This window comes from Anabrus simplex, chromosome 1 (genome assembly GCF_040414725.1).
Source record: "Anabrus simplex isolate iqAnaSimp1 chromosome 1, ASM4041472v1, whole genome shotgun sequence".
Classification (NCBI taxonomy): Eukaryota; Metazoa; Arthropoda; class Insecta; order Orthoptera; family Tettigoniidae; genus Anabrus; species Anabrus simplex.
In genome coordinates, this window is record NC_090265.1 from 360188643 (window position 1) to 360199877 (window position 11235).

General features: G+C 38.1%; 1 protein-coding gene across 1 annotated transcript in view; it reads right to left on the minus strand.

Annotated features, from left to right (window-relative positions):
* The window catches only part of LOC136856798 (uncharacterized), a 123891-nt gene extending 113719 nt beyond the window's left edge, over window positions 1-10172 (minus strand). Inside the window, exon 1 of the mRNA XM_067134911.2 lies at window positions 10043-10172. The gene's annotated coding sequence lies outside the window, so the exon portion shown is untranslated. The remainder of the gene's footprint in view (window positions 1-10042) is intronic.
* Window positions 10173-11235: the final 1063 nt, after the last annotated feature.

Consider the following 11235-nt stretch of genomic DNA (forward strand, 5'->3'; position numbering starts at 1 on the left):
TTTGGTCACTTAATGATATTCTACTAGAGACAATAGATCCTGATAATATTAGAGATCTATGGAAGAAGGCTAAGGCCAATCTTAAGGTGTCACATGAAAAGGTTAGGGAAAGATATGATCGTGGACGGAGGCCCACCAATTTAGAAGTAGGAGACCAAGTCATGGTTAGAAACTTTGTTCCCGTAGGCAAGCTTGCCCCCAGATTTCATGGGCCATGCATCATCTTGGATTTCCTGACTCCCTTTACATTATTAGTGAGCAATCCAGCCATGGAGAGGATCTTTAGAGTGCACCTCTCACAAGTAAAACCTGTTTAATGGCAGTACCATGTTGCCACAAAAATTTAGCAGGAGCTTTGATGGTTATATATTTTTTTATTTAAGGCCTTCTGCCCTATAGTTTCATTTCTTTATGTGTATGATTTGTATGTACGATCTTCCCCTCTGGTTCTCTTGCTGTTAATTCCTGAGTGGCCATTACCCCGTCTCCTGCATATCCACACCATTGGCATAAAAAAAGCCTTCCACGCCGCCCGCCCCTCAGCATCACAAATAAAGATCGTACTCTCAAATCTCCAACAACACCTTTCTGTTGCCGAGATCTTACTGTTTCAGTGCCCCCGCAGCCGTTCGCCGCCGTACTACCACAGAGGTGGGGTACGGGCCCACTCCACTCCCATGAAGTCTACTTGTGTACGGCGCACCGGAGTCCATCTCCCGGCAAAGGGTGAAGTGCGGCGCCCCTACCGCCAACTCACCTGGGGACTGGAGATATACTTCTATCTGCGGCGTCCTTCACCACGACTACCCCTCTCATAGTAATTGCTAGGCGGGCAATAATTCCATTGTGGAGATTTATCTCCCGTATGCAGATATCAGACTGTGCCTCTTATAATGTGCTTCTGATAAGTTCACCTGCATACACCCCAGCGTCAGTGGGTAGGGTCTGACACTTCCCACTCTGATGAGTCTAGTGTCAGACCTAAGACGAAACGCTGGTTGATAGATCAAAACGCCTGAAGAAAGCCTTACATCTGATTTTTGACATGCTCTATTGGTGGAAAAATATCTAATTCCCTCCATGGGAACTAGAATTTCCTTTCGGAATTGCTAGGCGGGCAATAATTCCATTGTGGAGATTTATCTCCCGTATGGAGTTATCAGACTGTGCCTCTTATAATGGGCTTCTGATAAGTTCACCTGCATACACTGCAGTGTCAGTGGGTAGGGTCTCACACATCCCACTCTGATGAGTCTAGTGTCAGACCTAAGATGAAACGCTGCTTGATAGAGCAAAATGCCTGAAGAAAGCCTTACATCTGATTTTTGACATGCTCTATTGGTGGAAAAATATCTAATCCTCTCATAGTAGCGGGAGAGATGTATCTGAGGGTACTTGAGGGGTCCGGGCAACCTCAACTGCATATCGGCAGTACTTGCCGTCAAAATTATCAACATGTAGGTCATATTCTACTACAACAAAGACACTCTAAAGCTGGAGTTAAACTACCTTCTACCTATCCACTTCAAAAAAATATTAGAAAATTGTCTTCAACTGGATTTTTTTTTTCAAAATTCTTCTGTGTCACCCCTAGGAAGGACATTTGTGGGGGGGGGGGGGAAGAGGTCTGTACCGGGAGGTACACCCCAAAGCCGCACATTTAAATCTAGCACCTAAAAGGAACTCCTCTACTGGAGAAACCGTGAACTTGAAACTAGACTTACTTAAAACTTTACTCACAAGATGTCACCACTAATATATGATATAATTTTGTTATTGTGAAGTTTCCTGAACTGACTGTATTTCTAATTGTTTTGTTTGACATTCATCAAGAAGTTTGGACTTTCTCTCATAGATGACACTACCAAAAAACTATGATCATGCACCCTGGTGCGAAGTGAAAGAACTTTTGATTTAAAGAAGTTTTGTATTCATAAGTTTTTTTTATTGATTGATGTTCATTTATTTTTGGGTTGGCAATATTTATCGTTTTTTTCCGCCAGTTTTGAATCTAGCCAATCCCTTATTTCTGTAATTAATTTTCCACATATCACAGGTTTCTTCCTCGATTCTGAGGGTCACTTTTGAATTTAACCAATAAAATTCTGTGGGTGTGTCTTGATTATTCATGAATGATCTCAAACTTTCCCCGAGGGTTTATAAACTGCGGTTTTTCTCGTCTCTTGGCCATTTGATCATCGTCTAACTAAGTGTGTGTGTCAAGCAGGAGGCAGGCAGCGCCTCTTTCATCAGGCAGCAGTTCTTCAGCAAGGTAATGGCCACCTAACATCTTACTTTCTTGCTAGCTCCGCAGTTTAACCCGAGGGAAAGGTCCGACTCATTAACTATGTAACCTGCTTTTCTAAAAATGTAACTTTCTGCCGGCTAATGTAAAAACTTCATAAAATCTTTAACTGTAAATCGGGGATTGAGAGTGATGTAACCTCTCGAGTTCCCCTTCAGATTGGTTTGAGGTGACTACGTTTTGTAACGGGTTTTCTTCCTTTCTGTAATGTCTTAATTTAGTCTTATACGAGTCACCTCCATAGTTTGGGAGTAGCCCCTCTTTCATCGGCCTAGTGCCCTTTAGGTTTTAAGAATTCATTTCTAGGAGTGCAAGTACACGCCTCCATTCAATTCGTGTTTCGGGCCATTTACTTAACCTGATTTTTTTCTGCAACAGCCCAATAGGTTAGGTACTAGATACCCCTGTTCCAAATTTTGTAAATTGTGCCTTGGTGGCGAGTGATGGTAATTTTCTGATATTGCCTTGAATAGGCTTGGAAAACTGAGAGCACGTCAGCTCTTTTCAAGTGTTGTAAAATTGCCTCTGGCAGGCTTGATGTTGTAAATTGGAAGCAAGTGCTCCATGTATTGAGGGATTTCTGCTCTTGAGTAAATTTGTGCTTTTTGTAAATTTGAGCTTTTTGTAAATTTGAGCTAGGAGCTCAACAACTGTAAAGCGAGGGGCTTGAAGCCCATCTTTTTCTAAACAGTCACTAAATTTTGGATTTCTCGTCTTGTCTAGAATTTGTCAGTGTACCTGACATTTCATTGTTATGAAAATGTTGTTGTTTAAGAAAATATAACCTTCAGTTTAAGTTTTAAATTCTTTTCTTGACATTGTAGCTAGACCCATTCATCCCGGCACCTTCTTTCACCTCTTCTGCTCCACGGGCATCTCTGTAATAATAATAATAATAATAATAATAATAATAATAATAATAATAATAATAATAATAATATTTTTTTACGGGGGATTGTGGAAAATCTTCAAAAAGACACTTGTGAAGGGTCCGCACTCCACAAGTGTGTTGGATTCTTACCCACTAAAAACCACACACCCTTTTCCCACGATGTGAGTCATCACCCCAGAACCGCTCTCGCATTACTTCAGGGTGATATCGTGCTTTGTCTTTCAGACATCTTCTTTCTTCATTTCTCCTTTACGAACGTTCGTATGCTTCCAAATCCTTCTTCTTCTGACGAAGGATGTCCTCCACATGAACTGCTACGCGATCCCAGGATTCCTGGTTTCGCAGCATCACCGAAATAACATTATCTGTTGTCAATTCTCCTAGTTCAGTTTCCACACATCATCTCTGAATTGTCCAATGGCCGCATACAAAAAAGGTGTGATATACGTCGTCAATATCATCGCAGTATATGCATGCTGCGTCACTCGCTCTGCCCACTTTATGCAAGAATTTCTGGAAATAATAATAATAATAATAATAATAATAATAATAATAATAATAATAATAATAATAATAATAATAATAATAATATTATGGACTCAGCTACATATTTGCAGGCCTTCTCATGTGGTGCCACCTAGGATGACTGCCTGCCTAGTTCAGCTCCAAACTCTACTGGACAGATATTGTGGTAGAGTTTAATTATGTCAGGTGACGCTGAGCATGCACTAGAGATCTTTAATCAGGCAACAACAACATGGAGTGCCAAGAATTTTGACCAATTTTCAAAACTTGAGTCATTAATGAACCCATGAACTTGGGATCATGAATAGGACACTACCTTTGATCCACTTCCATACGGTAACACACTCCACACAAAATTCAGAAACATCTTTCTGATATGCATATCGATGTTTGAAGTGAAGGCATTTCTTTTTTAAGGAATGCCGTCCTTGCTTGGGCTAGTTTTTGTTTTATAACCCTTCTTACTCTTGCCATCATTGGTTATTCTACTACCCAAGGAGCAATATTCATTTTCTTCCTTTAAGAGTTAGTGCTCTCAACTTTATCATCATTAAATGTAGCTTTAACTGGACATTCAAATCAAATCTTTCCAAATCATTTGTGTGAAGTGAAACAAGTAATCTAAATAAATAAAGTTGTAGGGGGTCCGCTGTCTGTAATTTTGTTTGTTTTGCCAATTTTTCAGATATTTATCCATTTCTGGTCAACTCAAGACTGTATTAGTGGTTTTTATTTTTCGTGTCTGTTTGTTCCACCATTACGGCAAAACGGATGGATAGATCTCGACTAATGTTCGTATTTAGAGAATACTCATCCCGGGGAAGGTTTTGTTGTGCATATGATTTTAAAATCTCTGAATAGATGGGGTTTTCTTCCACTTTCTCTTATACTATTGATTTTCTGTAAAATCCTTCGACTATATGTGAATCGTCCTTTCATTATAAACAACTTTTTTGTTAGGGGCTTTGCGTTGCTCTGACACAGATAGGTCTTATGGCAACGAAACAACTTTTGTTACATACATAATTTTGCTTACTCTTCAAATGATGGAGAAAATTACTATATTCTGCAGATCTCATGCTCTGCATTGAGTGACCAACAAACCAACAACGAACCTACAGGTACCAAGCTCAATAGCTGCAGTCGCTTAAGTGCGGCCAGTATCCAGTAATCGGGAGATAGTGGGTTCGAGACCCACTGTCGGCAGCCCTGAAGATGGTTTTCCATGGTTTCCCCATTTTCACACCAGGCAAATGCCGGGGCTGTACCTTAAGGCCACGGCCGCTTCCTTCCACTTCCTAGGCCTTTCCTATCCCATCGTCGCCATAAGACATATCTATGTCGGTGCAACATAAAACAAATAGCAAAAAGAACCTACAGGTTACCATGGCAACGTCTCTAACTGCTCGCCAGCAGGGAAGTAATGTATTGTCATTTTCGTCATCATTCCTGTAATCTCGTGGTTGTTCCTTGGGTAGAAAGTGAGAGAGATGTCATTCAGCCATTCTTCAGGTTATTGGTGGAATACTGTTGGAGGTTACCATAGTCCTGGAATAGCATTAAGGGGTGTTGTCAATATTTGAATAGTACCGCGAAGTGTAGCCCATTATTTCACACCGTAAGTTGTTTTCTGGCATTTGCTATAATTTTCACTGTATTTCTATTCTAGGGCCTACTTCTGTTTTCCACTTTAATTTCTTGCCTCTGCCTTGCCTTTTTAGACTTAAGTAATAATACCATAAATCACCTTATCTGTTTACCTAAAAATCCCTGTGCCTAAATTTCTCCTCTGTTACCACCTTCTTATATCCGTAACTCATTCCATCACAATTTATTGAGGGGACATTTTATTTTCAAATATATCCACTTGGTATTTACAAACTTGTCCTATACGGCTGTCCTCAGTTATAATCCTATTTTCTATTAATTTCAACTTGCTTAACTGTATTACTTTCTTCCTTTGTTACTCCGTATGTATGCAAGTGCTAATCCCGAAACCTGGACACACTTTTCTTTGAGGAAATATTCCAGGCTGTTCAGATGTATAACTTATGGCCCTGGAAAATTTTGAAAAATGGATGCAGACCTTCATTTCGGGTAGTTGGTGGCTGAACGGTAAGTCATATGATAGCACAATCGCCGTTCAATTTGGAGAGATCTACAACTTTGGTGTTATGACTTATTGTCGCATTTCAATTGTTGATACGTTAGATAGCGCTGTACTTCTCGATTATAATCAAATCTCTCCAGCTCAGTTGTGACTGGCATTAAGAAAAGGGGGTATTTATAATGAAAACTCTCTTTCTCTGCTGTGAATGGCAGTTGTCAAGTGAACCTGCCATTAATATAGAAACTCTGGAACTCGATTACGATTGGCAGTATAAAATATGGCTTCCATTATCAACAAAATCTCCCCAGTGCCTACCCTACATGGGAAACAACATATGGTGTCCTCCCTGTTTTCTTTCTGCAATAGCGATAAGAGAGATGTTCAATTTAACACGACTCACTACCGAGCTCGATAGCTGCAGTCACTTAAGTACGGCCTATCCAGTATTCGGGAGACAGTAGGTTCGAACCCCACTGTCGGCAGCCCTGAAGATGGTTTCCCGTGGTTTCCCATTTTCAACCAGGCAAATCCTGGGGCTGTACCTTAATTAAGGCCTTGGCCACTTCCTTCCCAGTCCTAGCCCTTTCCTGTCCCATCGTCGCCGTAAGACATATCTGTGTCGGTGCGACGTAAAACCAATAGCAAAAAAAAAAAAAAAAAAAAAAAACCAGAACTCGCTGCTTTTACAGTAATTTACAGATTAATCCATATGCAGTGTAGAATGCCGTAGCAAACCAAGGGTACATTTGCTAGTTTTTATAAATGTCTTTGGGAGGTGTTTCCTTGATGCATTCATTGTTGCATATTTTTTTGTTATTTTATGTCAACAACTTTCTAATATAAATAATTAGCTTTTACCCACAGTTCCGCCTGCATCAACTCACTCTTTAGATATCTCACACTCTCTCAGAGAAAAATATAGTCTTTCTTGGCTGCAAGATGTGACTCTCTTTCAGAAGCTCTTTCATTGAGTCTTGCTAAACACATTCTTTTAGCAGCAGATGTGTTCCACTCCAAGTAAACTTGTAATACAAACAGAACAGAATAAAAGAATAATGTACAATAATACAGAAAAAAGAAAGAGAAAGTGATAAGCCTCCTAAGTGGTTGCAAAGGAAGTGCTGGAACAGCTTAAAAATGTTTTCACATACACACACATCCGGCTGTGCCTCTCACATGAGGGAATTGTGAGAATGACGGAGCAACTTAACTACACTGATCACAATAATAGAACCCAAATTTGATTACAACATTAGAGGTTATAATTTCACAATCAGCCGATGATATAAAAATAAAATTAAAGCTCTACACATCACAACAATGTCCTGTTATTTTTTACTGCTAAGTGTAATATATAACTGTTATTTGGACTACATTTTGAAAATTCATACCTATATAGTCTCATGGATTTGTTTGTAGACCTTTTAGTATTTCTTACACACATAGTAAGACAATATTTTTAATGGTTTAGTCACCTTAAAGCAGAGGCTAAAGAATGCTTGTTCCATTCCAAGTGCACATTTACTGTTAACAAATATAAAACTGTTATTGTGGATTCGTGGATGACCTTTTAAATATAGGGGTATGTAGTCCTCTGGACTCTTGTACCCAAACATTTTATGCTCTACAATTCTTATTCATATAGTTTGTGGATATGTGCATAAACCACAACCAAAAACTGTAGAATTAATAAAATTCAGAAAAATCAATCCCCATCAACATGGCTTGAGGTTGAAACCACACTTAAGTCCTTGGGCTTCGATGATCACACCTGAGATATGATGAAGGTAGCCAGAATAACAGGCTTAAATTGGCTGTATTGCATGCTCTTGGTGATCTGGGAAGAAAACAAAATCCCAGAAGATTGGAAAAAAGAAATCATCATCCCACTGTTTAAAATGGACAACAGAGACATGCGGAAACAATAGGGATCTAACGCTGTTGTCACACACCCTCATTGAATGAGACTTAGAAAGGTACGGTAGTGGAAACTTTGCTTGAGGAAGAAAACATCAATTCAAGAAAGACCGAAGTACTATGGATCTCATTTTTGCTGTAAGAATGCTTACAGAGAAGTACTGTGAACATGGAAAGAATCTTGTGATTTCATTTTTGCACATTTAAAAGACCTATGACAGTTTCCTTCGGAACAAGGTGTGGCAAAGTCTGGAAGACCTCAAGGTACCGAAGTACCTAACAGACAAAGTAAAGATGTTATACCAGAATTACTGCAGCTGTATTCAGATTGGGAGTAGACAATCAAAATGGTTTGAGACAAAGGGCATGTCCAATAAGGAAGTTTTATTATTAACATATACATCGCAATTGGGAAATATCCCGGTGGCAATGATCACTTACAGTAGTGTGATAATAAAGTAAAGTTAAAATCGACAACAAGCAATTCCACGGAAAGAAATATATTACAAGAAATACTACTAGTTTAATATTCTAAATTTAGCATCATCATACACAACTTAAGTATTTCCAGTGCTTAACACTACAGTTTACAATACTATAGGTTGAGCTTACTACTAGCTTAACATCATATACAAATTCACACGTACCTGAAGTATTTCAAAATTTTACACTATGACTTAGAGTAGATTGAGCGGTCCAATTTAACTATATCTTAGCATTGTAAATACGAAGGGGTGTCAAAAAATAACTGGAATGATTTTATTACAGAAAAATATTGACTACCTTTATTCAAATTCACTTACAGACCTTCAAGTATTCTCCCTCAGACACAATACAATCGTTCCAGCAATTCAGTCCACTGTTCAAAACATTCCCCGAAGCCCTTTCTTTATAGTCTGTTGAGTATACCCAAAATTTCACTGTTTACTTCTTAATCACTTTGAAATTGATGACCCTAAAGTTCCTTTTTCACTGCAGGGAATAGGTAAAGTCACATGGTGCTAGGTTCGGTGAATAAGGTGGGTGTTGCATCACCTCAATGCCCAGTTCGGTTATTGTGTATTGTGTCTTGATTCACCGATTTGCAGGTGCGTTGTTCTGGTGCAGGATAATGTCTTTGCTAAGCCATAGGATTATAAGCTATAAATTTCATTTTTGTTCCGTATTGAAGTGCAATTATAAGAAATAAATTGACAAGAGGGTCCTCCTTTTCAATACAATATATCAAGTAAATGATATTACCTTGTGGGAGACAGGAAAGATCATAATATGAAGATAAAGTTGGAAATGAAGAGGAGAAATTAGGGCAAATATTCATTTATAGGGTGAGGAGTAAGGGATTGGAATAATTTATTGTGGGAAATGTTTGATAAATTTGCAAGTTCTTTAAAAACATTTCAGAAAAGGCCAGAGAAACAACTGATAGGGAATCTGCCACCTGTGTGACAGTTCTAAATGCAAATGACTATAGCAGAATTCTGGCAAGAGAAATAAGATTCATTAGAACTATGAATCGAATTACTCGAAAGGACAAAATCATGAATGAAGTAAACAGTAGGGTAGCTGTCATTGAGGCCCTATTACCGGTGTAATAAAGAAGCATAATGATATGGGAACATTATGAGAATGAAAATTTTGAGACTCCTGCCAGAAAATACTTAGAGCTTACTGTCCAAGGCAGAAGACAAGGGGAAGGCCAAGGAAATGCTGAATAGAGACAGATATAGAGGAAGAAGGTCTCAGATGGGAAGATGTATGCAGACAGAAAGAGTTGGCAAGTACTTCCTAGAAAATGGAGCTGGAAAATTATGATGAAGCTGAGAAAATGTTTGCATAGTGTCATTTTCTTCAAATTGTTTCACAGAAACCATTACTGCTTAGCTTCCTTTCATCATGCTTTAATATTTCATTCATAGAAACTTTTCTTGTGAGATTCTGTCTTTTGGGTCTCGAGGTATAACCGAATACAGGTGCAAACAGACATTGAGTTTTATATACATAGATTCTACTCGTCACAAACATTTTGTGGACCTTTCTCATTAAATAAATGAATTCTACCTAAGAACAACAGCACATGAATTACAAATAGTGTTAAAAATTGAAATATGATGTGTTGATCATCTCATCCTTTTCACTGATATGTTTTACTTAAGCATATGAAAGAAACTGTGACTAGAATTAGGACAGGTACAATGGGACTTGGAATTAAGAAACCATCCAAGTATTTATTCAAATTAAATATAGAGAAAAACAACAAGAAAAAATAATTTTCAACATGACCATTATTACGAACCTGAGATTTGAAATTGAGACTTTTAGAAACTTGCAGCTTTCTATGCCCGATCCTTTTATCATGTGAAATGTGTTGATGAATGAAAAAGTAAGAACAAAATAATTTTCATGTGAAAATTATTTCTTACAAAGTCATCTAAATGTCAACGATATCTGCTCACCAGTGGTGTAAGACTGCCAAGTTCATCACTGGATGGCTTTGAACTATACAGGTCACTTGATAACCAACCTTATCTTCAGTACTTCCTGAGATTTTCTTCTAACAAATAAAAAAAAATTTGCCTTATGTGCAAGACAGAGAAGAAAAGCAGTAGATTAACAGGAATAAAGAAAATAAAATTGATTTACATTTCTTTAGCCTAAAGCACAATATTATAATACCAGTATGCTATGTTTTTAATTGAAATTAAGTGCTTACTGGTAGCACAATACAAATATTCATTCATAATACACAGTGGTTATTTTGGTTTGGGCTGGAACAGTGCAACATACAAAGAGGTAGCTGTTGGAGTTGTCTGCAGCAAGGAAGCACATTCAAGCTTGCTCCAATTCCAGGTAGAGAAACTGTTAGGCAATACAAGATCACTAAACACTACTGGTACCTAAGCCCAAACAAGCACTCTGACAAACCAAAAAATTGACTAAATCAGTGTATCATTTGCATGCTTTCCAAATACTGTAAATCTCTATAACATGTTGAACAGGAAGTTGGTGTTTCAAAAGCCTCAGTCCATATGGCTGCCAAACTTCTTAAACTGAAACATTATAGAGTGACTATCATGCATGAATTACAGCCCTCTGATGATAAAAAACAAGTGAATTTTCATAATTGGGTTTTGCAAAACATTGTTGATGGCATTGTTGACCCACATTTTGATAATTTTTCTGATGAGGCATGGTTTCATTTTCATGGTCATGTAGCTTTGTGGAACAATAGATATTGGAGCACAGAGAATGAATTCATGAAGTTCCATTACATGACAAAAAGTAGGCATATGGTGTCTTGTAACTGCAACTTGAGTAATAATGCTCATCCATTTTAATGATACAGTAAATGGACACAGATACTGCACAAACATAGTCGTAATATTTTTTTAAATGTTGTCAGATGATTCCTTAGACGACAATTTAAAAAATGTTTTTGGAGACAGGGTTATTTCTAAAAGGTTTATGGCCCCCTTGTTCCCCCAATCT